We start from the raw sequence: 25,239 nt of genomic DNA, 5'->3' as shown, positions 1-25,239 counted from the left end.
CCGTCCACAAAACACTAAATGGTGTTGTTCATACAAAGCACGTTCAAAACAATAGAGAAATAAACCATGTTCCATTTTCCACCTCCGCTAAACTCGACCTAAAATATTCTTTACTTCACCGAGAGACAGTTTTCTTATCTATCTCGTGAGCTGACTGTGTATTGGACTCTGTATTAAATCAGAGATACTTCGCCTTATTTTGAGGTGAACGAACCAAATGTAAAAAGACACCGTTGAATCGGAATATTTGTTTGGCAATGAGTTTTGTATAATTCGATTAAATTTCGTAAGTCGGACGTCGACCTGCGCGGGCGCACAACAAGCACGACGTTATTTTGGAACTATGTCTACGTGATGCCACGCATCTTTTACAGCCACCGTTCCACTGGACTGCATTACTATTGGTAGATTTCACAGTGATGGAAAACGTGATTGTGTCTCGAGCCACTCCGATTCAAAATTTCATGGAACGGTTTTGGCTCGATGACTGTGATACTTTAAAATAGCTTTACTTCGCCTGTCCGTACATACTTGTATGTTAAGTTTTTGTCGTTTGCTTTTGACAGAACTTTAATTAAGTGTACAGTATATCTACTTTAAATATCTTGACTGAATATGAGACAAACCTAAGTTTAAAACATTATTGAAAATCTGAGGTGTCAAAATTAATTAGGAATAATTGAGATTTTCTATTATCTATGACTAGCTGACCCGCGCAACTTCGCTTGCGTCACATAAGAGAGAATAGGTCAATTTTTTCCCCGTTATTGTAACATTTTTTACTGCTGCTCTGCTCCTATTGGTCGTAGCGTGATGGTATATAGCCTATAGCCTTCCTCGATAAATGGGCTATCTAACACTGAAAGAATTTTTCAAATCGGACCAGTAGTTCGTGAGATTAGCGCGTTCAAACAAACAAACAAACAAACAAACTCTTCAGCTTTATAATATTAGTATAGATAAGCATAAATATTTTGATTAATGCAATTATCCTTTCACGACACGAATAGAACAGACCGCATTTACAATCGCCTGCATAGTGCAGATAGAAATGCGCTCTCTTTTCGTACCTTGATAAAAATACCCATAAAAATTACACAGATTTTTTACTGTCATCAGAACTAAGTAAAATAAAAAATATTGCAATAAGTACAAAAATTGCCAGTACTGTTAGAATCATCCTCAGTGCAGACCGTGAAATTCGCTACATAGCTATTGAATTAACACCGAAACGGAGTTGACCGAAATGCCACTCCAAAAAAACACTTTTAGTCTCTTGTTCCTGACCTTGTCGTTTAACATTTAACAATTAACTTGATCGTAACTAACGAGATGGTCCATGGCGGAAATAGAATGCGCCTCATTGTTAGGGACAGACGGTAATTGTAATCGTTAGGGCTGGACGGAGCGATCAGCGATGTGAACAAGGTTATGGGGTTCTAATTGACAGATCACAACGACGGCGGCGGACACCGTAACCGCCTTTATCCAGGCTAACTGTACCACTACCGTACGACACGGACCGCCTGCCGCTTGGACGATCGTACCCACCACCGCAACGGGAAATGCCGGGCGTCACCGTCCTCAACGACATCGACCTTCTCTTTGTCGCCGCACTCATTTCCTCCAGGAACCGCACTTAATAAAACCACAACAAACAAAAACTGAATCATAAACTCAAACTCAGCCATGAGCGCAACTTGCTATGACGTCGCCCCGACTCTTATGGCTTTCCCATTACAAATTCCAGTAACTAACTCTTTCTATGTCATCTCTATTTGAAATATTCGCCGTGTCGGTTGCTAAGTGAAAACGTCGCGAGAATCTTTTATTCTTCTTAATGCGAGCCGTTTCGGCTCTTGTTCGGGATCCTACTGTGACAGCCATTATAATTCCGAGTGAATGTGGAAGTATACAAAGACGGCTTTGTACCCGCCATAAATATTTATGAGTAAGTGCCTATTTTCTACACACGTGGGTCGGTGGATACGCACGATACCACCGTCCTAATTGGATGTCTGTAGGCGCGAATTTGTTTCACTCTAAGGAAGATTCCTTACTACGTCAGCAAGTAATTTATAATAGTAAATTTTACTTCCTCGTCGATACATCCTTGTATTCACTATTTCAATATTAATTTTAACTATTGCTGACTCACCAATTAAATAGTTGGAAGGTTCAGTTACGCTTATATAACGATAAATACATTGAAGATACTAATCCTACTTTCTCTTAACTAGTTTCTTGAGGCCACTATAAGAAAGTAAAACCCCGCTATGTTGGCGCTCGCCCCGTGTCCTGTTGACACACAAATTGCTATGATAAATTATTCTGGGATACTGATTTCTTTGACACTCTCATTTGTATTTTTAGGTAATTTTACCACTGTTTTGTATGTTAAAATTGTTTGAAATGTGAATCACGATGCAGACCAAAATATATGACCGGAACGCATATATAAACATTCCTACTATTTGGTTTGATTTTTTAAATTCTAAACGTGCAGTAGAACGAAGTTGGCTGCGAGCCCTTTATGTTACTCGGGCTATATAGAATGGCACTTGTTGCACTTTGTTATTGAAGATGCATACCTTTATGCATAACTGCGGAACTCGTATGCGCGTACATGTGTGCACATGGCTGGTTGTCTGTGACATCGCGAGTGACCTCAATCCTGCCTGTATCTAAGTATGTTGTTGCATGCTCATAGTCTATCTGGAACGCGGGAACGGTAGTGTGACTGTGGACGGTATGGCATCTTGCCCCGTCCTGCCCTGACACTTGGCCCCTAACTACTATACACTTTATACTATCGCTGTAGATGGGACGGAAATAGTTTCGTCGCTATAAATTTCACATTCAGTGTTGTGCTTAGTCAATCTTGACTTTCAGAGATAATAAAATTATTAAATTAAATTTGATCATGGTACAATCAACTTATTATGCTGAAAATTTTCTCGTAATTAATTAAATGAACTGGCATATAAATAGAAATTATTTTTTACCTTCTGTTGGAATTTTATGTGTTTAGTTTTTCAGTAGTATTAATCCTGATCCTGAGTTTGTAAGAGACTAGTTGACAAATATTTTTGTGAACTGCTTATTCAAATTCGACTTTAAACGTCCCGGGCCGTTTATTTTTAACTTGTGTACAGCACCAAGAAAACGTAGTGACAATATACACAGGCACAAACAAGGGATCACGTTGTCTCTTTGGCTGGATACAAGTTTGGCACACTTTCAGGAGGTCTCGGTTACAGCGGCGATGTCACGTTTCCCATGTTAAGAATTGTTTATTGAAGTCATGATGTGACCTTAACATTGTGTTTTACGATTGTCTCGTCACTGGTCCGCGAACTGACATTTCAATAGAGGAGGTGAGCGCGGGTCGCAGCGTGAGCCAAAGCACGACGCTCGGCCGCATACTCTACCACCACCTACACACCCGCGTCGATACCCCGCTTCCACTGTCAACGCCGTACTTATTTTTCAAGTATTGCCGTTAGTTACAAACATTGTCCCCTTCGCGTACATAAATCTCCACTATCGTACCGCATGACCCAGGTTAAAAGAGCAAATGCTTCATCTTTCGATAAAGTCGTAAAACATGAATACCATTTTCTGAACAGACAACTAAACGACTCGATCCTAGAGAGTGGTATTAATGTTACCTTTAAACTTGAATTTCTCAAATTACCCACAGAAGCTTATCGGCGTCGGTGTTGACTTAAATTTGCATCTAGGTAGTATTTTCTCGTCGCCAGTTCGATAGTGTGTGCTCACGATTTAACGCTGGTATTAATGCATTATTCAGCGGGGTTTTCATTAGACTGTCGCTATCGGCGCGGGCGATCGCGCTCTCGTTAAAATGTACGGATGGCATGACGGGTGCTCGTATTGGACGGGCACGCGAGTGCCCACCTATCGCACCTCAAATTCAAATCACTGAAAAACTTATTTGCAGTTTCGCATTTTCTGTCGCCTACGTTCGTGACACACGTCAATCTATTTACATTCCCGCTTAGTACTCGTATACACACATATCTTGTAGTACGCGGCTGTAACTTGAGATGTTATGTTTTTATTTTAGGACTCGTAAATTTATTGTATTGCCATGAATATATTTCCACACTCGAAGCCAGATAAAAGAGCATTGAAAGCTTTTTTTGTTTCAATAAGGTGTAAGGTGTTAAAAGTGAACCTTTTTTTTACAGGATCTTTTCGTCGGTTTTTTAAAATATAAATATAGCTAATATTTTTTTTTCTAAAACGTAAGCCATATTAATACAATCAGTTGTTTTCATCTACAACTCAACAGCATAGTTAGAAATATTTCTAACTTGGCTTCGGTGTTACTTTACATATGTTTCCTTATATTTAAAACAAGCTTACATACAAGATTCTTTATGACTGGACTCGCACACGCTCCTACTAGTTATCGCATCTAAATTCCTTAAGCGCATTAAAGAAATGCAATTAGCACAACGAAGAGGTCTATTAAATATCTGGCCTGACCAGTTTCAAAGAAACTGGTGCAGTGCGTAAGGACAGGTTTAACAACCCCACACATGACACAAACTCGCGGATATGGTATACTTTCGATATTAATGAGCTCACATCCCACATGCGATGCCCTAAATAAATTAACACCTTGTGTTTACCGGAAAACTTGTGGTAAGCAACCCTCGACATACTTAATGTATCTTCCGAGCACGTATCTGCTACTACCTACATACTTGCATACGTACTCAACACTATGTGTTTTCAAAATGATTAATGTTTTTGTTTTATTTTAAGAATGTTTAAATTGATTGAAAAGGGCGTTACAACATATATGAGTAGGTACAATAACAGCTACATTTTAATTACCTTGTCAACGCTTCGGCTTTACGCGATGTCAGTCGTATGGGACACCTGCAACAATCGTAAACACATTAATTACACATACTGTTGAACTGTTCTTCGAAAATGGACATGCTCGACGAAAATAGTTTCATATCTTTCTTTAAACCCATTAACATAAGATGATGATTCCATCCCTATATAGTCTTGGTATATTAAGTGCCTATTCAATTAACTGCCTTTGTTGGTTTATTGACATAATAGTTTAGATTCGCCCATGGGATGTCTGGATTATGGTCTTTGAACACGCATGTTTATTATCTAGATTTCTAGATAGAACCGGCACAGGAAGGTGTGCAAGTTTACGCTTAAGGCGAAAGATTTGATATATTTACAGAACAATTTGTATGTAACGAATGTAAAGGGTATTTATAATTTGTATGCTCCGTTAGCTGGGATACTTCCGCAACGTTTTTTTATGAAGCAATCAGTCTTAAGTGAGTTTAATCTAAAAATCTCGTGTGAGACAATAGGTCGTTTGTTACTAAGCGACTATGAGGTGTGAACGTCCGCCGTGTGATGTCGCGACACTCATGTAAACAAAGCGCTACACTGACCGGGTTAACCTTGAATGGTAAATGTGCGCGGAGTTTCGCCGAGGAAAAATATGCCATTGATGCAGGCGGCGTGCGTGCGGCGGGTAACGGTCACCACGAGCCGAATAAGTGGTTTAGCATCGTACGTGGAATGATAATGTTCAGAGCGAGACTTGTCACGCGATTGCGCTGCCTTGTCACTACCGCACGCATTTGTAGGCCCACTTTCTAACCTTGTGTCCTTGAACTACGCAAGCCCGACGCACGTATGTGATGCATTTTAAAGTTCTCGCGTTTTCTAACCATTACCCTGCATACTAATAAATGATACGCATAAATGAACCCAACCAACAATGAATATATAGGCAATAATTGCGTCAGAGTTATATTTCGCGTAGCCAATTACAGTGGGGTGGATGTCGGTGTCGGTCCCTGGGCGCGAACAATGTGCCGCTAACGAGATACAGCGAGACGGCAGCGCGCCGCGGTCCGTCAGACGACGAGCGCCGTCGCTTGCGGAACACCTCAATTCGTTCTTTGTTTACGTTGGCATCGTACTAGCCCGCGGAGCTCGATCTCATCCTGAACGCAATAAAGCTCGAAGCAAACTCACGATTCTGCAATGTCTACTCTTTATCGCCCCCGCCGAATACACTACGATCTTAAACGTATTTTAATAACTTCCACCCGCCGGTCGCCGTAATGGGATCACCATGCAAATGCCTGAGCCCATGCTGTACCGTTACATACCGATACCGACGGTAACGAACCGCCCTGTGAAATAAAGAAAGGCAATAATCGCAAACGGGAAATCCGATCACGCCGAAGGCACCCAGCGGCGGCGCCAGACAGGTTCCACTAGGAACATCCAGTTGAACGCTACAACTATGTAAACTTGAATACTTGGTAAACACTTAAACATGCTATACTCCTTCAGTTCAACATCAAAAAACTTGAACGACTCGAAGAAAGTGCCCTTACAAGTTCCTGTGTTCGATTTGATCTTAGATCGAATGTGGTAAGTTGTTAGTGAACCTGACGTACCGAGTGTGGATTTGAAGTTCCCTTTCGTGATATGGCAAAGCGCTTTCCCTGTCGCAACTCTGCGCTCTGACACTTGCACTCTTCCTTTCTACATTAAACTCGCTAGCGGAACGGCAATACTATCACAATTTCCTTGTAATATGTTCAGATAAATATGTTCATAAATAATATTACAGTCAATTACAAAGTTTAAACGACGAGCTGTTTCTTTGAAATATATTCATTTAATATAACAGTATCGTGACGATGCGAGTCTAATGTCCAAATAGCATTCCTACGGTAAACTTGGTAATAAGTATTTAAACATTATAATCAGGACGCATTTTTTACTAGAGCCGGTATATAATTAAATCCTTTGAGTGCCACCGAACGATGTCATCTTTTTGAATAAGTTTTCAATTCAAAAGCCGCTTCATCATCTCTCCTTGCAAACTACTATTACAAAATAAGATTAACAATTTTCTCACGTCCGCATCGAGATCGAGTTAGGCGACGACAACCTCTGCAAAAAGTAAGTTGGAAATCTAATAGAGTTTGTGGCAAGCCGGTTATTTGTGTTATTTTTTAGTTTCGCTGACGCTGGGGAGAAATGCTGTGTAACGCTCGCGAACGAAGACGAAGCAACCTGACATTACAGTAATAACGCCGAACCGCCCTTCTGTCATTATTCTGTACACTTTCCTCGGATAACTAAACATGAAACGCTTCTTATTTTTCAAGGGCATGTTCATTACAATTGCATTACACTTTGTGTGCGTCTTTTGATACAGCAAATTTCTAATGATAGTGTGTTTCCATCGGGAATTATTAGTTACCAGTGGTGGCGCGCTGTTTCTTACAATTATCATTTTAATTAGCGACCGGATAGACAGCGTTAGAGCCTGATTAAGTGGCAAGGTTTATATTGAATTAAGACTTCCTTAGATTAAGATTGGTTATGTATGTGTTGACAGGGACAGCGGTGCGTGACAGAACTGGTCTAACAGTAGAAGATGATGCCTTAGCGTGGTCACCGCGCGTTATTTTACATACCCAGTGATTATGCCATCTTTGATTACAGCTTGCGATGCTACTACCGCCTCATTATGCTGGCATAATTATGTTAAAATTTCAGACCTATGTAAAGCAACATCTTAGCACTTCTTGAGACGTTTAGAAAAAAAAACTAAAATGAGAGCATTTAAATCAATTACACAATAATACACAATTAATAAGCTTTGTTTTAATACTTAGAACGACTTTCACTTTTAATTGTACATTGGTGATAACATGAGCACACCGTCTGTAAGATTTCACAAAAAAATGTACTTACTTTAAAAAGACTACTAAACATTTCACTACAATATGTTTACCATTCCAAGTCAAACTAAATATTCTTTACGTATCCTACTTGATTAAAGTATTCACCACTTACAAGTGATAAATAAATTTAATTTTATACTCAGGCAGTTGCAAGTAATTCAACGCGATTAGTATTCCCTGCCCGTAAGAAGTTATAAATATGTTGTCATAAACTTAGATGAACGGCTTGTAGTGCAGAAGATGGGCAAGTATTCATCTGTTGTACAGATAAAATTCAGATATAAAAGCCTTAAGTCATTTCATGATTTCACGAGTGTATGTTAGTGGACAACGAATACATTTGCATCATTTCTATACTGCATACAAGAGTGATGTAATTATGAAATTGAATTATAATTTATAATTCCAAACATCAAGTACACGTGGGTCAGACAAACAGACATAATTGACACATCTGCATAAATTAACCGTTAGTTCTGGAGAGCAAAGTTAAATGTTAAATTGAAATTGTCGATAGTAGGTAACGGTGAGTGCATCCTGCCCTACGTATTTCCTACACTTATTAATATCGCTGAATGTCTGCTGGAGGTGTTGCGTAATTGCAAGAATGCGGCGGCATGCACCTCGTAGACATGTTGGACGGTCCTGTTCGCATGTGAACCGTATTTATTGTAATTACGTCGCTCGGCCGCTGACTCCTATCGATCGCGATGGCACGGGAAAACGTCCGTATGAAACGCCACTGATAACATCGCTCCCATTATCTATGCGGCACTTGCGCTTCGTGCAATTATATCAAATCACGTTTAAAAGCTTGTAATTTATCTCATGAACTTTGTTACTATGTAATATGCGGAACTGATGGATGCAATTACTTCGTTCTTGAATTTAATGCTAAGTGCAGGTACTATTGCAAATGAAGCATTGTTTAGGTCTTTAATAGTGAGATTTAATTAAAGACGTGAGGATGTTATTTCTAGATTTGATGATCCATGCAAAGAGATAGACTCTGTACTCACTATGCCCCACATTTTACTCTACATAGAGATTTATACAAGAAAGTAGTTGAGCTATCTACATATTTATCAGTCGGCATTAATTGGAGTGGCATTGGTAATAGTTTCCCGATTAATGCACGCGATCGTCTCTAGGTGGGTCCGTTTGCGTTATTTCGCGGTATCGCGCGCGCAATCGTAACCTCTTCCCACATAATTGGCGTGTGGGCGCGGCGGTGGTGGCGCGTTATCCCGATCGCCGCCCACCGGCGACGAGGCGACGCCCGATTAGATAGCTCGGCCCCCGACACCCCCGACCCGGGCAACACCTCCCGGCTGCCGACGCACCCGCCCGTGCCGGGATCATCTCCTGACGCGATCGCAAAACTCATAAAGTAGTCTCGTTAGTTACACACCACACCACCACACTCAGCCCAACTCTACCGCACTCCGCCACTTTCCGCTTCGCCTCCAACAATAAAAGCGAAATTTATACCTTTTCATACAACTTACATGGCACATGTAATATTTATATAAATTATAGTAATAAATCAATCAGAAAAGGAATCGTAGAAATAACTATTTTGATATTTCAAATTGCTGCAATAAATTTTCCTATTGCTCAAGCCATAACTAGTGATTATACTAGCATTCGCTCATTACGCCGGACAAGATGCTCAAGCTCATTAATTGCGTATTGTCGTATTCCTACTGCAGATAGATCACATCTAGTAAATCGTCGAAGTGATCTCACGACATTCCTATTTCCACTTTGAGATTAGCTTGCAAGTTCTCATACGATAATATGATATGATATACATAATATGTAAAGCGAAAATTAATCGGAAGCATTGATGATAGGCGTGCACGTTTATGCCGCCAGGATAAACACAGATAATCGCGAGGACCGTTAAGTTGATTTAGTACGTCGGTTCCGCCCTGCTCGCTGATCATACAAACAATAAACCTACCTGATCTTCATATTTAATAAGTAATATGTTTTTTTTAATTAACCTAGTACCCGAACATTTAAGCGGTTGACATTATCAAAAAGTTGCCGAATTATTGAACGAGATTTATTACATTGCCCGCTGAGTAATTTCACAAGACAAAAGCTTTTCTCGGGGATTAAAAATGATTTTGAAACGAAGAAAGCTTCAAAAAACTAGATACAATTAAAAAACTACAATGTACAACATCCTGTACAGCTTAAAAATTCCATTCATAAATAGAAGCAATGATAATCATTAACAGCCAGTTCTTAAATTGCGCACGCGGTTCTTTCTTAGAAATCCTCTATAATTTAGCCCTCCTCGCCACTCAAACCACTCCGAACAAATTATTCTAGGATTATAATTCACTTTCTAGTTAACGTAACAAAAATACCCGAAGGCTTTTAAAGATGCATTAGAATCTAAAAGCCGGTTCTATTTACTATTTAGCTTACTAAATAAATTCTCCCTTTTCAAAGTACTTACAGAATATTTGCTAAGTTATTTTCTATCGGTGAGATCTGTCGACGGAGTTTCTAATAAATTGCTAGAGATGCAACGCATGCATTTATTGCGCACCATATGGTTGACGTTAATTGACGAAATGCGAAGTGGTAGTGTTAGCGACGGCTGATTTATACGTGCGCAAATCGCTACTCAATTTGCATTGGATCTATGTAAAGCGCCCACTCGAGCACTCGTTACCGCGATCGCAACCGTCTGCGACATACTAGGCACAGACCAATCGTCACGACTAAAACGAGGAATGTGTTTTCTTAAGTTTTTATTAATGCCCACACATTACCAACTTCGAGTGAATTTATCTCAAGATAAAGGGTATTTAGCATTAAGGTAAATAACTGTAATGATAGGAATCAAGGAACTTAACCCACAATCATGCACTAACATATGATAACGAGAAAGTTTTAATGTGTGAAATTAATAAATTTATCGCGACCACTTCAGTTAAACATAAATTCTGCAGGTTGTAATTTAATACTGTGATAAGAACGACATTCAGTGGCAGTTAATATGTTTCCAGTAAAGCCTAGTACGGATGTAGGAAAATACGGTTGTGAGATAAAACGTGAACATTGTGTACGCACATTTACAGTTAGTAGTTCAAAACGCAAATAAAATTAACGAAAGACAGCAGTAAACGACCGCACAGACACATATCCATTGCGGTGTAAAATAGCGGCGCGCGGTGCAAATGACATTCCACATTCATACCACGCCAAATAAGTGCGGAACGTGGAGCGTATTTGGGTCACACACTGATTCTTGGTAATAGAAGTGTTGAGCGTAAAGCTGCGGAGTTTCACCGCAAGTAATCTGACAGACGCATAAGAAGTTCTTTGCTAATTTGCGGACCGTGCGTTTCGGGCTGCGGTCACGCGCTCGCCAACCGCAGCCGAATTCCGCTACTGGTACGTGCCGCGTTCACAGAGATGGTACCATCGTCCAACGCTCCATACCGAAGCCACTCCTTATAAAGTCGTCATTCATCATTTTATCATTCATCGTTTTATTTATTTCAGTATTCGTGGAAAAGCAGCTTAAAGTTCCTCATAAGTATTTTACTTCACTTGACACGTTTTATAGATTGATTTTTGTGTTTTTGTAGGCAATAGAAAACTTCCTTATAATATAGATCTGATTTAATAGACTTGCTGAACTGATGTTTGCTGAAGCTGTATTTTATAATTTGTTCATATCTTGTTATCGTATTCACACGGCGTGCACACAATGCAACGCTAAACTAAACGTTCTATGAACATTCCGAGTGGTAATGAGTGTGAGAATTGACTCTAATAGCCTTATGACGGTATTATGTATAATGTCATGTAAATTAATACATTGTAAACGATTCTACTTCGTTTTTTCGTTTATTATGATGCTGATTGTAAAGGAGTCGATTTGATAACTTGAATGTGGAATGTAAAAATAGCTACATGTGCGTTAATTAAGTTAAGACTTTACGGTGTAAAAATATAGTTTTTGTACCCTTATCATTCTTATACTGGTTTGTATGATACAACCCTCTCATAGCCAAGGATCATTAATTTTACCGGTATATAATTTTTCTGTTATTAGCTCATGTGCTTAATACATCTTAATTATATTAAAAGCACATTCTTATATGCAATGTTACGCGCTGTAAGCAGACAAATGAATGCCGTGTTCTTTAGAGATTCGTGTATGACATAATAAACTAGTTATTGACGTGTAACTACTACCTGCCTATAATTATCAACACGTGCAATTTAAAGGTCAATTTTAATTTGCTAATTTGAGTTTTTAGTACCTTTAGTTTATAATCGATAACGATTGAAACGCGGAATCAGGATTTTTTTGAATCATAATGCAAAAAGATTAATCATAATGCAAAAAAAAATTACACCATTTTTCATATTTTAGATTTTCTTGGTTAGCTTTTTATTGACATTTGATTTTTACATGTGATTCACGAATACAAGTATAAGGTCTAGTTTCAGTTACGGTGTAAGCAGTTTTTCGTCGGGAACTCGATCGCGACCGCGATCAATAGCTCACAATGTGCTCGTTGACGCCCGCGCAGGTTGCATAATGTGTCAGTCGTGGGAGCGACTACAGAGCCGCGCCGTTATGCGACGCACGCCACTGGTACCGTTCCATTAGTGATTTTATTAGACGATTCGCGTGTATCGCCCGTAATCAATTTGAGCACATTGCAGGCGTTGTAAGTCGCCCCACTTGCAACGTATTATAGAGCATAAAACGCTTTACAGCCACGTTTTCCATTTAAGCTCACACGGTATTTCATTCTGGGCTAATGTAAACCTGGCTGTGTATAATTTTGTTTTGTCCGCTTTATCTAGGCCGCAACAGTATATCACAAAATTTTATGGATCGATCAATGCAATGCAGCGATATTTACGGCCCGTATCCGAACCAAGTAATGCTTTTGTTTATGACGCAAATTTGTGGCAAATACTCAAAATTTTCCTAAAAATTCAATTAACAACCATTTTCAGATGCGAGATTTTACTTTTGGTGCCGTCTTTTCATAGTGCTCTAGTTGACCGCAAACGTTAGACAACGGTACTCGCAAATTTTCAGCGCGGTTTTATTGGTGGTTCCTTTTTTATCTATTCAGCTGACTAGAGGTTGCTCTCATTTTTTAATATTAAAAATAAAGTAGACTAAAGCCATAATGTTCCAATTATAGCGTTGATACGGAAACCAGTTTCCAAAGTTTGGCTAATTTATTATAGCATCAATATTTGGATTTGGTGTCGAGGTATCCGTGTCGGCGATGAGCGTCGATGAGTCAACAGTGACCGCTCACGCCCACGCCCATTGTTCGTCTCACAGAGGCGCACAGGTTCCCCTCATTTACATATCCATCATACCATAAACAAACAAATGCATCATTACTTTTTCTGCGAGAATTTTTATGATGTTGCTAAAAAGTTAAGTTTCAGTTTACAGTTACTCTTGTTCTACATTTTATGTTTAAATAAATATAAATACCAATTTATTGGCCATTTACCTGTTAGATAAGATTATTTACGTTTGAGCTATAAAGTAGTAGAGCATTCTTATATTCTTAAGTAAAATGATGATCGCCTTTTAACTTTTTATATTTTAAAATTCATGATTTTTGGCGAATAGATATAATTTGAAAGTGTCACAATAGATTAGAATGCTGTTAGTAACGGACGGAATAATATAATGGCGTCGATTATTACAGATAAAAATAAATTAAGTTACGGGACACCTGTTAAAGGAGGGGCCGTCAAAAGTAGGCGCGCACCCGCACCGCGCCAGCCACAGGTCGTTCACCCCGACACGACGTAATTAAAATCCTTCATGGAAAGCACGCCTGATGGAATCCATCCTGACCCCGCGCACGACCGCCTAGTACCGCCCTTTAAACGTTACTTTATAAATAGGAGTAACCCAGCTTCGCGATCCTACATTGCTAACTACACATCACATTTATCAACATTTTTTTTTTATCAGATCGCCGTCGTTTTTTGAATTTTTGTAGTGCATGAATTTCAGATAAATTATAGTTGCCGACATATCTGACTAGAGTACCGTATTTTATCGTTACAAGCAGCGTTTTTTCTATCTTTATCTGACTAATGACGCGTTAATAACTATAATTAAAATAGATTAGCTTCTAATTTCCTAGCGCTTCTAAGAACAATAACGACTCGCTAAAGTAACTAAGTTGGTTTTGATAGTCAGCTGAAATAATTGTATTAAACAAGATGAGAATCCTTCTTTAGTTGAATAGGTATTTTCTTTATACGTTAGTTATACTAAGTAATACATAAAGTAAGGATTTATTACGTCAATTTACGTTGGACATACTTTATAACGAGTGATTTTTTTTTCTAATATGAAATATATATTGATTTTGAAAAACATTAAATTGATTCTGAAAAAGTCATTATTTTCATTTTCATAGGGTAAGGTAAAATTTATTAAAATAATCAGGAAATCGGGGCGCAGTATCTCCTTGTGCCCAATAGTTGAGTGGAGATGGCGTGTCGCCGGCGCGGGCGCAGTCACGAACCGTGCTGCGATCCATCGCTGTTCTCACGTGACCCTCTTAATTATAATCTCACTGCGCTTGCAATCGGGTCAACTAAATACGTGTTCAAACGAAACATCTATGTAAAATCCCTTTTCACTTAAATTATAATAGATATATGGGAAATATAGAGACTGAAAGTTTGATGTGAATTTTATGCTGTCGAACTTGTCTATTGTTTCGAGCATATTGCTGCTGTCTACATAATAGTTTCTCAGGTCGTAAAAATAGTGGTTTAGCCTTTTTCTAAAATGCCTTAATAAACTGTATTTTAAACAGATTTCTTGTAATTAACGAATTGTTATATCCCTGCGCAATTTAAGCTGGTTATAATGCACATCATGTAGTTTTCTGATTATTTTGACTGAAGTCAAATAAGGCCTTATATTGTTTTTCACAACTTTCCTCTGTTATTAAATCTTATAATAAATATATTTGTAGTCGAACTTTCATATACTAAACTGAATGTTCTCCATAAAATCTCTACAAATATCGAAACGATACGTACGCGTGTTATTTTTATACCGTTCCATTAATAAATATTTTAGTATCATTGCTTTCAATACTCATAAATATTTACGAGTCCGGGGAGAAATTCTCCAATGTATGCGATATATCAAAACTGAATTGGAAGAGTTGGGTCGTAAGTTGTGGGTTCGTGATCTAATTCGAGTAACGCGTAGAAGTTCGGTACCGACCTGACCCGAGCGCCGGTCGTGCTCTACGGGTCGTTTGTTATACTTTTGCGGTTCGCAAACGCTACCAGTCGTTCCGTGTGCAATTGCGGACCTAGATACCGTAGGTAGCGAAGGGCCGACCGTCTTAATAATGCACAACCTACGTGGGAAAAAGTTGTCCTTTTCTTTCCTTTTCTGCGATTAAAAGTAGCATGACTTTAAAACATTTATCAAGTGGACCATAATTGTAGTTTTTTTTTTTATTAATGCCCTCTATACATATTCTAACGTTCTGTTTTATAATTCTAATAAAGCATTAATTAGATTAGGATGTTCTTTCATTATTTTTATATTTGCATCGAGATATGATAAATCAAGATTTTTTATTAGAACAACATTATGGCATACGATTACTGAGTAATATATCAAATTAATGTTATTAAATAAATTGCACATAATAAAGTTATGCTGAATGATCCTCCTTGTTTGTCTAATTATATTTCTATTAATCATAGTAACAATAATAAGCTGAAATGCATTATTCATATTTATGTCTTCGAGCATCGTTAAAGAAAAATATAATATTTATTACATTATATACGTGATCATTTGCAATATTTCAAATTATAATAGAGCTTTTAAACTAGAATTACTAATAAGTTAGTCATTTAAACGAGTTTGTACAGAAGCCTAGCACGCTGGAGACATGAGACTTAATTGTTAACTATAAATACTATAATCTATTTTTATCTTGGATCGCAGTCGCCTGCATATAGGGTAAGTTCGCCCTATCGCGTCCATCACCCAAATCGCGTCCATTTTTCGAACCTGCCTATAAAAATACTTGCAAATAAATGTAATATCACACTGAAGAACGTGAATGTTATAACTGTCAATAGCTCAATTTGTACGAAGCACGCACATATAGACAAAAGCTCCGAGTGCCTAATTAATCTCTGTAAAAAAAAAGTTAATTTTGGTTGTTCAACAACGGAGTGCGGACGTGTGGGATTTTAGTAAAAAAAATAGTGTGCAACGGTGCGTTTGGCGGTAAGTCTCTTTATGTTTTATGTGAACTTGAGGACACATAGATGTTTCGAGACATGAATCATAACATAAACTAATTATATTAATTACTAATTTGCTTTTTTTTATCTATTAAATAGTTAAAACAGGGTGGACGCGAAGTGCTACACTGAATTTATTAAACTACCACTTTGCGTCCACGATGGACGCGAACTCATCCATTTACGTTTTAGTTAGTTGTTTATTTTTAAGTGATTAAAATATTAAAACAAATTGGGTTTTCGTTCATTTTGTCATTAAAGTTACACAATTGTAATACCCATTTTGCGTCCACATTATTACGATTGTAGAAAAAGTAACAAAGATAGATCGAAACGTGGACGCACACTATTCCTATAGGCTATAATCTTGTAACAAATCGCGTCCGTCTTTATTAAATAATCGCTTTATTTTTTGTAAAATACTGATAATAGGATGAATATTAATATTTTATTTTATTCAGTATTTTAAATCTAGTAGGTCCATTAAATGTTTTCTATAATTCTTTTTTCTGTTTAAGATGAGTTCTTTAGAGTCAAACAAGAAGAAGGAAAAGGAAACTTATAAAGAAGAAGATTTGAAGAAAGCTCTAAGCGACATTCGAGAGAAAAAGAAATCTGTGAGTCAAGTATGTAAAGATTATGGAATTCCCAAGACCACAATATTGGATAAAATCAGTGGGCGCTGACCAGATGGAGTAAAGAAACCGGGACCAGAACCAACGCTAAGTGTAGATGGTGAAAAAAAGGTAGTTGAATGGCTTCTCAACACATCCAAATGTGGATTCCCAGTGAAAAAACAGGAATTATTGGATACTGTTCAGAAAATCATTCGAGACGGGGAGATTAAAAATAAATTCAAAGATGACCGTCCAGGTCAAAGTGGATTGAAATTTTTTTGGCCAGAAATAAAGAATAATCGCTTAAGAATGCGGAGGGCATTAATAAAGCTAGAGCCCTAGTAACAGAAGAATCAATCAGATTGTGGTTTAGAGAACTTGAATAATATTTGGAAAGTATGAATCAGAAAGATATTTTAAGTGATCCAAAATGAATTTTCAATGGAGACGAAAGCGGTTTTGCTTTCTGTCCAAAAACAGGAAAAGTTTTAGGTCCAAGAGATTTTTTTAATAATTAGGTATATTCTTAAATAAGTAAATTAATAAGATCTAGTGTTTCTTTACATTTCTTTAATAATATCACCCCCTCATACCTTTTCTAAGCTGGTGGACGCGAAATAGTCCCAGGGTGGACGCAATTTGGATTTTGTGGACGCAAAGTAGGTGAAAAGCCTAATTCTGTGGTTTGCCTTTTCTTAAAAAAAACTCATGATGTTACAAACGAAATTGAAAGTTAATATTAAACTAGACTATATAGTCACCACATTACAAAATTTTTTTAATTGAAACTAGTGCTGCAACATTTTTGTTTTCTCCCTCAAACTTGCTAACTGCACTAAATGGACGCGAACAGGCGAAATGACCCTACATAACTTGATTAAAATTTATTTTGATATCATACAGATACCGGTAGATATTGCATTCTTATTTAAGTCGATTCCCCTTTATTTGTAATTGCCTACTCGCAGATATATTATTTAAAATAATGTTGAGCTAAACGCGCGCACCCGTTGATGTCTTTTGCTTGCGTTAAACGCAGAGCTTCGAGCGTGTTATGACAAATGTGTCTTACGATATTGTAATGCTATTCTATTCCGATATGAATTGCGTTAAAGATTTTCCTTGTAATATTTAAGGAAATCCTTTTATCTAATTTGTTTATATTTTCTTTTATTTTGAAATCTTGTGTGTAAAGCTCTATTTTCAGTACTTCTTATTCGTTTGTAATTTTGGTTACGTTATTTTAAATGAGTTCATAATGCTCAGTGTTCATTACTACCTAGTAGTTAAAACGATTGAATAAATGATAAATCTTCCCGCAAAGGGAGGCAAACGAAGCGACTCTAAATATAGCGCAGTGCCATTATTGCTATATGCGCATCGGAGCTTATCGCTCTATACACGATTGAAGACAAGCTCGCGCGCATGAGCGCAAAAACCTTCCTCCATACATACGCTAACGGTACGCAATACACACTACTCATTTTTCTACGTTATTATTGATTTTCCACTAGAATACGAAGAACATTTCAGACGTGAAGCGGCAATTTGATAATTGTTCGGTTATTTTTTGTAACTGTATCAATTATTTATTTGTCTCGTAAAGCTTTTTCAATGTTATTTCACTTGTTTGATAACATTATGTTAATTCGATTTCTAAGCTTTTAAATTGATTTTATTGCAGTATTAAAATGTTTATCCTGCTAGTAATATAATAACGAAGAAACTTTTTATAAAACCTTTAATTATGCCGCAACTAATTTCTTGTAGCTGCTGGATCGAGCATCGTAACAACCACCATAAAATATTTAATAAAACTGGTTTATTGAACAGGATCACCTGACTGCTCTTAAGCTGTCCAGACATCAGAAAAAAAATAATTTCACTAAGTGCTCAAATTTTTATATCATCTTCAGTAATAATAGTTTAATGTAAACATTAAAAAAACGTACCTTCCAAGGGCAGCTACAAGGGTAGTGGAGGAGATCGCGTCACGTGATGGATATATAGTTCAAACAAATTTCAACACGCAGTTCATGAACTTTTCACTGTTCGAATATCACAGGCAGTCGCACAGTCCTCGGGGTGACGCGCGCGCAGCGATGGTCACGAACCTAGTGTCGCGGCCACTCTCGACGAGACACTGAACTTGCCGGAGTGCGCCCCAACGGTTATAACATAACACGTCTGACGTAACCTTAACCTTGCAAGAAGAAGAGGAACGAGCCGCCGAAGGACGGAGAGAGAGAGCGATAGGCTCGAGAGAAAGGGAGAGATGGTCCGACCGCCGGACGGACGCGCGGACGTCGCGGCGCGGACCCGCGGCGAACCGCTGCCGCCGCGCGCTGTCCGCCGGCCCTCGCCCGCCCGCGGTCACACTGCATCCCTATTCCCATACCGATCGCTGATAATGTTTATCTTTCACACTATTGTTGGCTTACGAATATTCAAAGGTATTAATAATGGAGTTCGTCAATAGATTTAAAAGTATTGACATTTATGAGATGTCGTGTAAATCTATTGAGATGAAGAATGCACAAACACATCTCCAAACTTATGAAATCTTGATGACGGCAAACCTTTCAACTAAACAAATTTTTATGAACTCAAACCGCAAAGAGCTTTACAAAAAGCACTAATAAAAAACCTCAGAATTCATATGCCACCAGTACAAACCGCACGATTCTATTATTCATAGTTGTCAATAACAGATCAAGGATCACTCGGTCACATTTATCAGTAGGCAAGGGTCCCCGATCGTAACGGTTAATCTGAATCGCATTGGTATACTTCGAGTAAATAGAAGTCTATTTATGCACCACTTTGTCGTAGCCGGGTTGTCAGCGAAGGACATGATTATGGCGCCACTCTTAACAATAATTATGAACCTGATCCGACCCTAGGTTAGGAAAAGTAGATTTGCGTGACTGTAACTAACACTCACGTGGTAGCTTATGGCCCCAAACCTTAGCGTGCCTAGTTACAATATAAATGTGCAGTTAAAATTAACTTTATTGCAGCACTATCTTCGTGAGTTTTTCGCTTTCAATGCGGACAGATTCAGTGGTCGATCAGGCAGTATCTGTGGTCGCTGTCTTAGAGATAACTAAGTGAATTAGAGTGGTGAATTAACACCAGATTGACTCATTTATCTCGGTTGGGTCTACCGATTATCATGCGTCGATAAGGGATTATGTTGTGTTTTATTTTTGATCTAAATTCGTTCTAAGAGTGCGTTGGTTATTCACGCAGTTCATTTCTTTTTTACACATTACAAAGCGGCAGGTGAACAAATTCCCATATTTTGCAGTAGTTAACCTGTGCGTCGTTATTACCTACATACAATGATGCTTGTTAAATAAGTATTATAAAGTGTTCAATTGTTACTCAAATTGCTCAATCTTTTACTCTCATCTTCACATTCGTGAATGAAAATGTAAAAGCATTTCGCTTTCAAATTGAACAATTGCGACGTTTTGCCTAATGACATATGGCAAAGAAAAGATTATGTCGACGACCTCCACTTTCTAAGCAGTCTGAACTTGAATATTGTTTATTTAACTTTTTTATTTACTTTTCACTTGACTTTTCAGTTCTATTCACTTTCACGCAATTCATCATTTAAATTTTATATGGCGCCATTAAATATGTTTGAGTGCACGATGTTTACGCGTAACAAACCAAACGGCCGTTTATTGATTCGTAGAATTGTGTATTTTCAAATTATCAAAGATGCATGATATGTGAACGTAGTTAGCATCTCTACAACTGGGCTGCCAAAATATAATTCAAATGTAATTTTGGCACAAAAGCTTTTCGATACAATAGGTTCTAGCAATCCTACTCCCACAAATTTACGTGACTTAAAGCCATCAATCAATTGAAGCCTATTTTAAACTAAGCGGTTCAAATTTTTAAACGCTTTTTGCTTACAAATAAGTAGAAATCTAACTTTTTTATTTCACACGTTTAACATTTTTACTTTTTTGTTTTATATTGTATTTCTACAATCGTTGATGAATGTAGTTAAAGATGGAAGATCAATTAAACTATTAGTGTTATTCATTTGGAGTCACATATTATATTTTCAAGTCTTAGTTAAGAAGTTTTAGTTTCTTTATTATTTTACGTAGCTTTACGATAAAATTATAACGCACTATATTTTGCATTAAATATTATTTGTTAACATCATAGAAATTCAATTTATGTTTCAAATAGCTAGATTTTTTGTAAATTTCAGAATTCATACATTGGAGATTCCATCATTTCGCATAATAACATAATTTCATATTAGTGCATACATACGTATGTAACTCGACAAGCATTCTTTTGATCGTAATCGTGAGCTCGTAATGTTCATTAGTGCGGTCGATTCATCATGGTTTCACATCAATTCATCAAGTTTCCTCTTTGTCAATTATTACATCATAAAAGAATGTTCCCAAGACTATCTGCAGTCTGTTATGCTTCACGTCATATTTCCCGTCTGAGTGCCTATTACGCTCCGGGATATGATGCTACTCATTCATTTATTGGTCAGTGATACGTATCTTATTGTTTATTGCGATATGCAATTTTATATGTGAGATAACTTCAATAATTACCAACAGTTATACACCTTTGTGATGCAATAAATCTAAGTTTTAATGACACCGGATACATATAAGATAGTGTAGCATATAGTGTTGAAATTGTTCGATGAATAGAAAATGGGAACAGTCGAGTTGCGAAGCGCTAACAAATAAAAAACCAAACGCAATTTAATCTTGAATGAAATGCTCAAGAAAATAATAACTTAGGTCATAAAGAGGCCAGCACTGTTTATTTATGCAGGCTGTTCAAATTATATTATGTATTTATAGTTCCATAGTCTGAGATTTCTATGCGATGGCTAACTTTCTCCATCTCGTAGGGCAATAAGCATAAAAGTACTGGAGTGCAGGTGAATATTGAAATGAGAGAATAACATCTATAGTATAACGTACACAAAAAGTACAAAATAAGTACCTATCAGCAGTCAATTGGCTCTTAAATCTACAATCTTCACCCTGTTCAAGCGATGTCGACTGTGCTATTATTCTGTAAATCATTTTCCTCTCAAATCTATTTATAGAGATCAAAACAAACACTACGGTGTTAATGAACATAATAATATGGACCAACTTATACAATTGAGTACAGAATAAGACCGTCAAACTGTGAATAGTACTGGCACGAAATAACTGTATCCATTTTTATCCATTTGTCATTCACAAGGATAAATTCGCTGACAGCATCACCACCCAATACATTTTTAAAATGGATGTATTGCCAAGAACGGGTTTCAAAGGCGCCACCTGTCATTTTAGTTGATACGATGATTGCGAAACATAAATCACAATTGCTTTTGATTAACCAAGGAACATAAACTTAATAGAGCCTAGACTTCCTTGTATACCTACGACTTCTAAATAATATATCACGTTTTTAATCTCATAATTTCTCCATTAATAATTGCTGTTACTAAATTAATTTCCCCGCCTCAATCTATTTTGTTATAATTAATCATAATTTGATTAGTTCATTAATCAAGCTATTTATTTTATCGTATAACTTTGATGTATTTTGTCTATCAAAGGCTTTGTTTCACTCAGTAAAGATAAGCATGTACTACAGGTTATCAGATCGTTTATTAAAAGGATTGCACTGCCTTTGTGGCGATCGGTGGTGTATCCGACTGCTGAACACGAAATTCGATTCACAAGTCGAACGAAATGCTTTTGGTATTTTTTTTTCCTAATTTATGTAAGACTAGCTGACCCGCGCAACTTTGCTTGCGTGATATAAGAAAGAATGGGTCATAATTTTACCCGTTTTTGGGGATTGCGTTTATGTCGTAGCGTGATGATATATAGCCTGTACCCTTCCTCGATAAATGGGCTACCTAACACTGAAAGAATTTATAATATTAGTATAGATTATTATCCATAGAAACCGGAATTGAGTGTCGTGCTCGGTATTTGGTACTAGACTCGCCCCCTATTACGTTCTTAATGGCGAAGCGTGGATTTATTTTCATCCATCTATGCCTAAACCTTCGGGCAAAACAGACGTGATATTACGTATGTATGTATGTTAGTTATAGTTTATTTGAATCACAGTTATTATTCATACATGACTGATACTTCCTTCTATGGTGAATCAATATTGGCACACTTGCAATCAACATAAGTTTTAGCATAAGTCGCGCGTTGGATTGAGATGACACTTAATTGCAATAAATGTTTACGTCCTATGCATTTTCAATCGGTTGAAACCGAGGGCGCTGACTGCTATGTGAACCGTTCAACAAATATTATTATACAACTTCCTTTATAATAGATTAAACCAGCCAAGTGCGAGCCGGACTCGCGCACGAAGGGTTCCGTACCAAAAAAATATTTATTTTTAAATGTTTTAGTATTTGTTGTTACAGCGGCAACGAAAATACATAATTTGTAAAAAATGTAGCTTCGTAGCTATTATGGTTTTTGAGATACAGCCTGGTGACAGACAGACAGCGGAGGCTTAGTAATAAGGTTCCGTTTTTAACCCTTTGGATACGGAATCCTAAAAAGGACGTCAACGTCCAATATTTTTAAAAAGATAGAACCATTTTCTATCTCTATAAAGCTGTGTTATATGTTTTCTCCAGTCTTCATAAAAGCTGTTATCAATAAAGTAACCTACAAATGACAAACAATTGACTTTAGTATGAAATGAACTAAACGATTTTAGCAAGACTCGTTCTAACCGCGATCAGTTATTTAGTGCCAACTATAATATTAAGTTCAGTATTTCATGTTCGACACGGCTGTAGAACCGATATTGTGCTAATGTTTTACTATTCGATTTTATTCCCTTAACATTTCTCTTGTGGCTGCGGTGGCGTTTAAATAAAGTGTTATGTGCCTTTCAACACTGATTTGATTAATGCACTTTTTGTTGAGTAATATTCGTATTGTTCTTTAGCAAAAACACGTTTCAAACGGTAACAGAAACATAATTGTAATTTTTTTCGAATATCTTAGATACTCTTAGAAGCTGTTTTAGAAATACCGTTAGGTTTTTATAGTTCTTTACCCATCTTCGACCCAGGAAAGCGTGTTTTTTCCTAAGCCTGATTGAGTGTCCCACTGTTGGGCAAGTGCCTTTACTTCCAAATCCCCATATCGGCGGCATGATCCAACCAGTCCTTCTCAAATGCGTCCAGGCCATCACGCCATATTCATAAGTTAGCATATACATACGTTTTCAAATTATAAGTCCTTGTGAAAGTATTGTTATTTCCTTCAACTCCGATATTCTCACTACCTACTACTTTTATACATGTCAAAAAAGTAGATTTATAACCACTACTTGGTAACGCTGATTCTTGATTTTTTGCCGCGGCTATTATACTGTTTATAATGGAGCTAGTTGGCAGTTGTCATGTTGTCGGGTCAAATGTTAAAACTTAGCAAAGTTGTACATTATGGCAGGATCCATTTATTATCACCTCTATAACTAATGTATTTGTATTTTTGTCGTAATATTTTACGTATGTATGTTATGATTTACACAAGTTTAAAAACAGATATATCGTTTGATGTCATTGTACAGGACTTCGAACATTTCTAGAAATAATTTGTTGATATAAAATATTACGGATTCGTGAGTTTGTTATTCGCACATTGCACATAGTTAAGTCTAATTATAGTGTAAGTACTCGTAACTAGGAATTATATCAAAAGAAGAATCATGACGCGTGACATTACATTTCTATCTAACATATGATTTTAATTGCCTCAAGTTTTACTCCCTTAATTTCTAAAGATTCTTTTCATATCCATGCCATCGTTAAACATAACAATTGTGTTTTGTTTTATTTATAATATAGTAGGTAACGGCATAAATATTATTGATAACGATTTATTAATAACTTACAAGTTATTACAGCAAATATTAAATGTAAACTATACTCACAGTTTCTTTAGAAATCCACCTTTATAAAATTCAATGCACAAAGTAATTTCTGTGATAACAATCGCAATTTATTCCGATGTGATTAACTTTTATAAACAACTATTGCATTTTTATACTTAGTTGGGCGATGGTGAAACTTATATGTATTAAAACTCTCGTTTCTTAAAATAGAGGCTTATAATTTGTTCTACAACATATACATTTATTACTAAAGTTGTTATGAATGAGTCCATCAATAAGTAGTAATATATGCATGTATGCTTATTCGCAGTTACTGCACCGCGATGTTACTGATTACAATGTAATCGTTTTATATTCATAACTAACAAACCGTCAATTTTGCGAGATAAAACTAAGTGCCTCTATTGACTCGCACTAGACTGCTGTGTGAAAATAATTACTTGCATATTTTTATAAGCTTACTTTACTATATTATGTTACAACTTAGTTGCTTGTTCCAAGAATGTTGGTTGTTTTACAAAATAACTAAGTACGCTCTCAAGTAGTTTCTCAGAGACAATGTGTTTATTCATTTA

At 37.0% G+C, this 25,239-nt stretch overlaps 2 protein-coding genes across 4 annotated transcripts in view; one reads left to right on the top strand and one right to left on the bottom strand.

Annotated features, from left to right (window-relative positions):
* neo (ZP and PAN domain-containing protein neyo) overlaps positions 1 to 18,877 on the bottom strand; it is a 50,551-nt gene extending 31,674 nt beyond the window's left edge. For both annotated transcript variants that reach the window (XM_076120278.1, XM_076120279.1), the window contains exons 1-2: positions 18,673 to 18,877; positions 4,870 to 4,914 (exon numbers count right to left, since the gene is read on the bottom strand). The gene's annotated coding sequence lies outside the window, so the exon portion shown is untranslated. The remainder of the gene's footprint in view (positions 1 to 4,869; positions 4,915 to 18,672) is intronic.
* The window catches only part of Atg16 (Autophagy-related 16), a 153,262-nt gene that overhangs the window by 49,284 nt on the left and 78,739 nt on the right, over positions 1 to 25,239 (top strand). The window lies entirely within an intron of this gene.

Source organism: Anticarsia gemmatalis, chromosome 11 (genome assembly GCF_050436995.1).
Source record: "Anticarsia gemmatalis isolate Benzon Research Colony breed Stoneville strain chromosome 11, ilAntGemm2 primary, whole genome shotgun sequence".
Classification (NCBI taxonomy): domain Eukaryota; kingdom Metazoa; phylum Arthropoda; class Insecta; order Lepidoptera; family Erebidae; genus Anticarsia; species Anticarsia gemmatalis.
The sequence above is the reverse complement of the archived record's forward strand: the minus strand, read 5'-3'. Positions and strand labels throughout refer to the sequence as shown.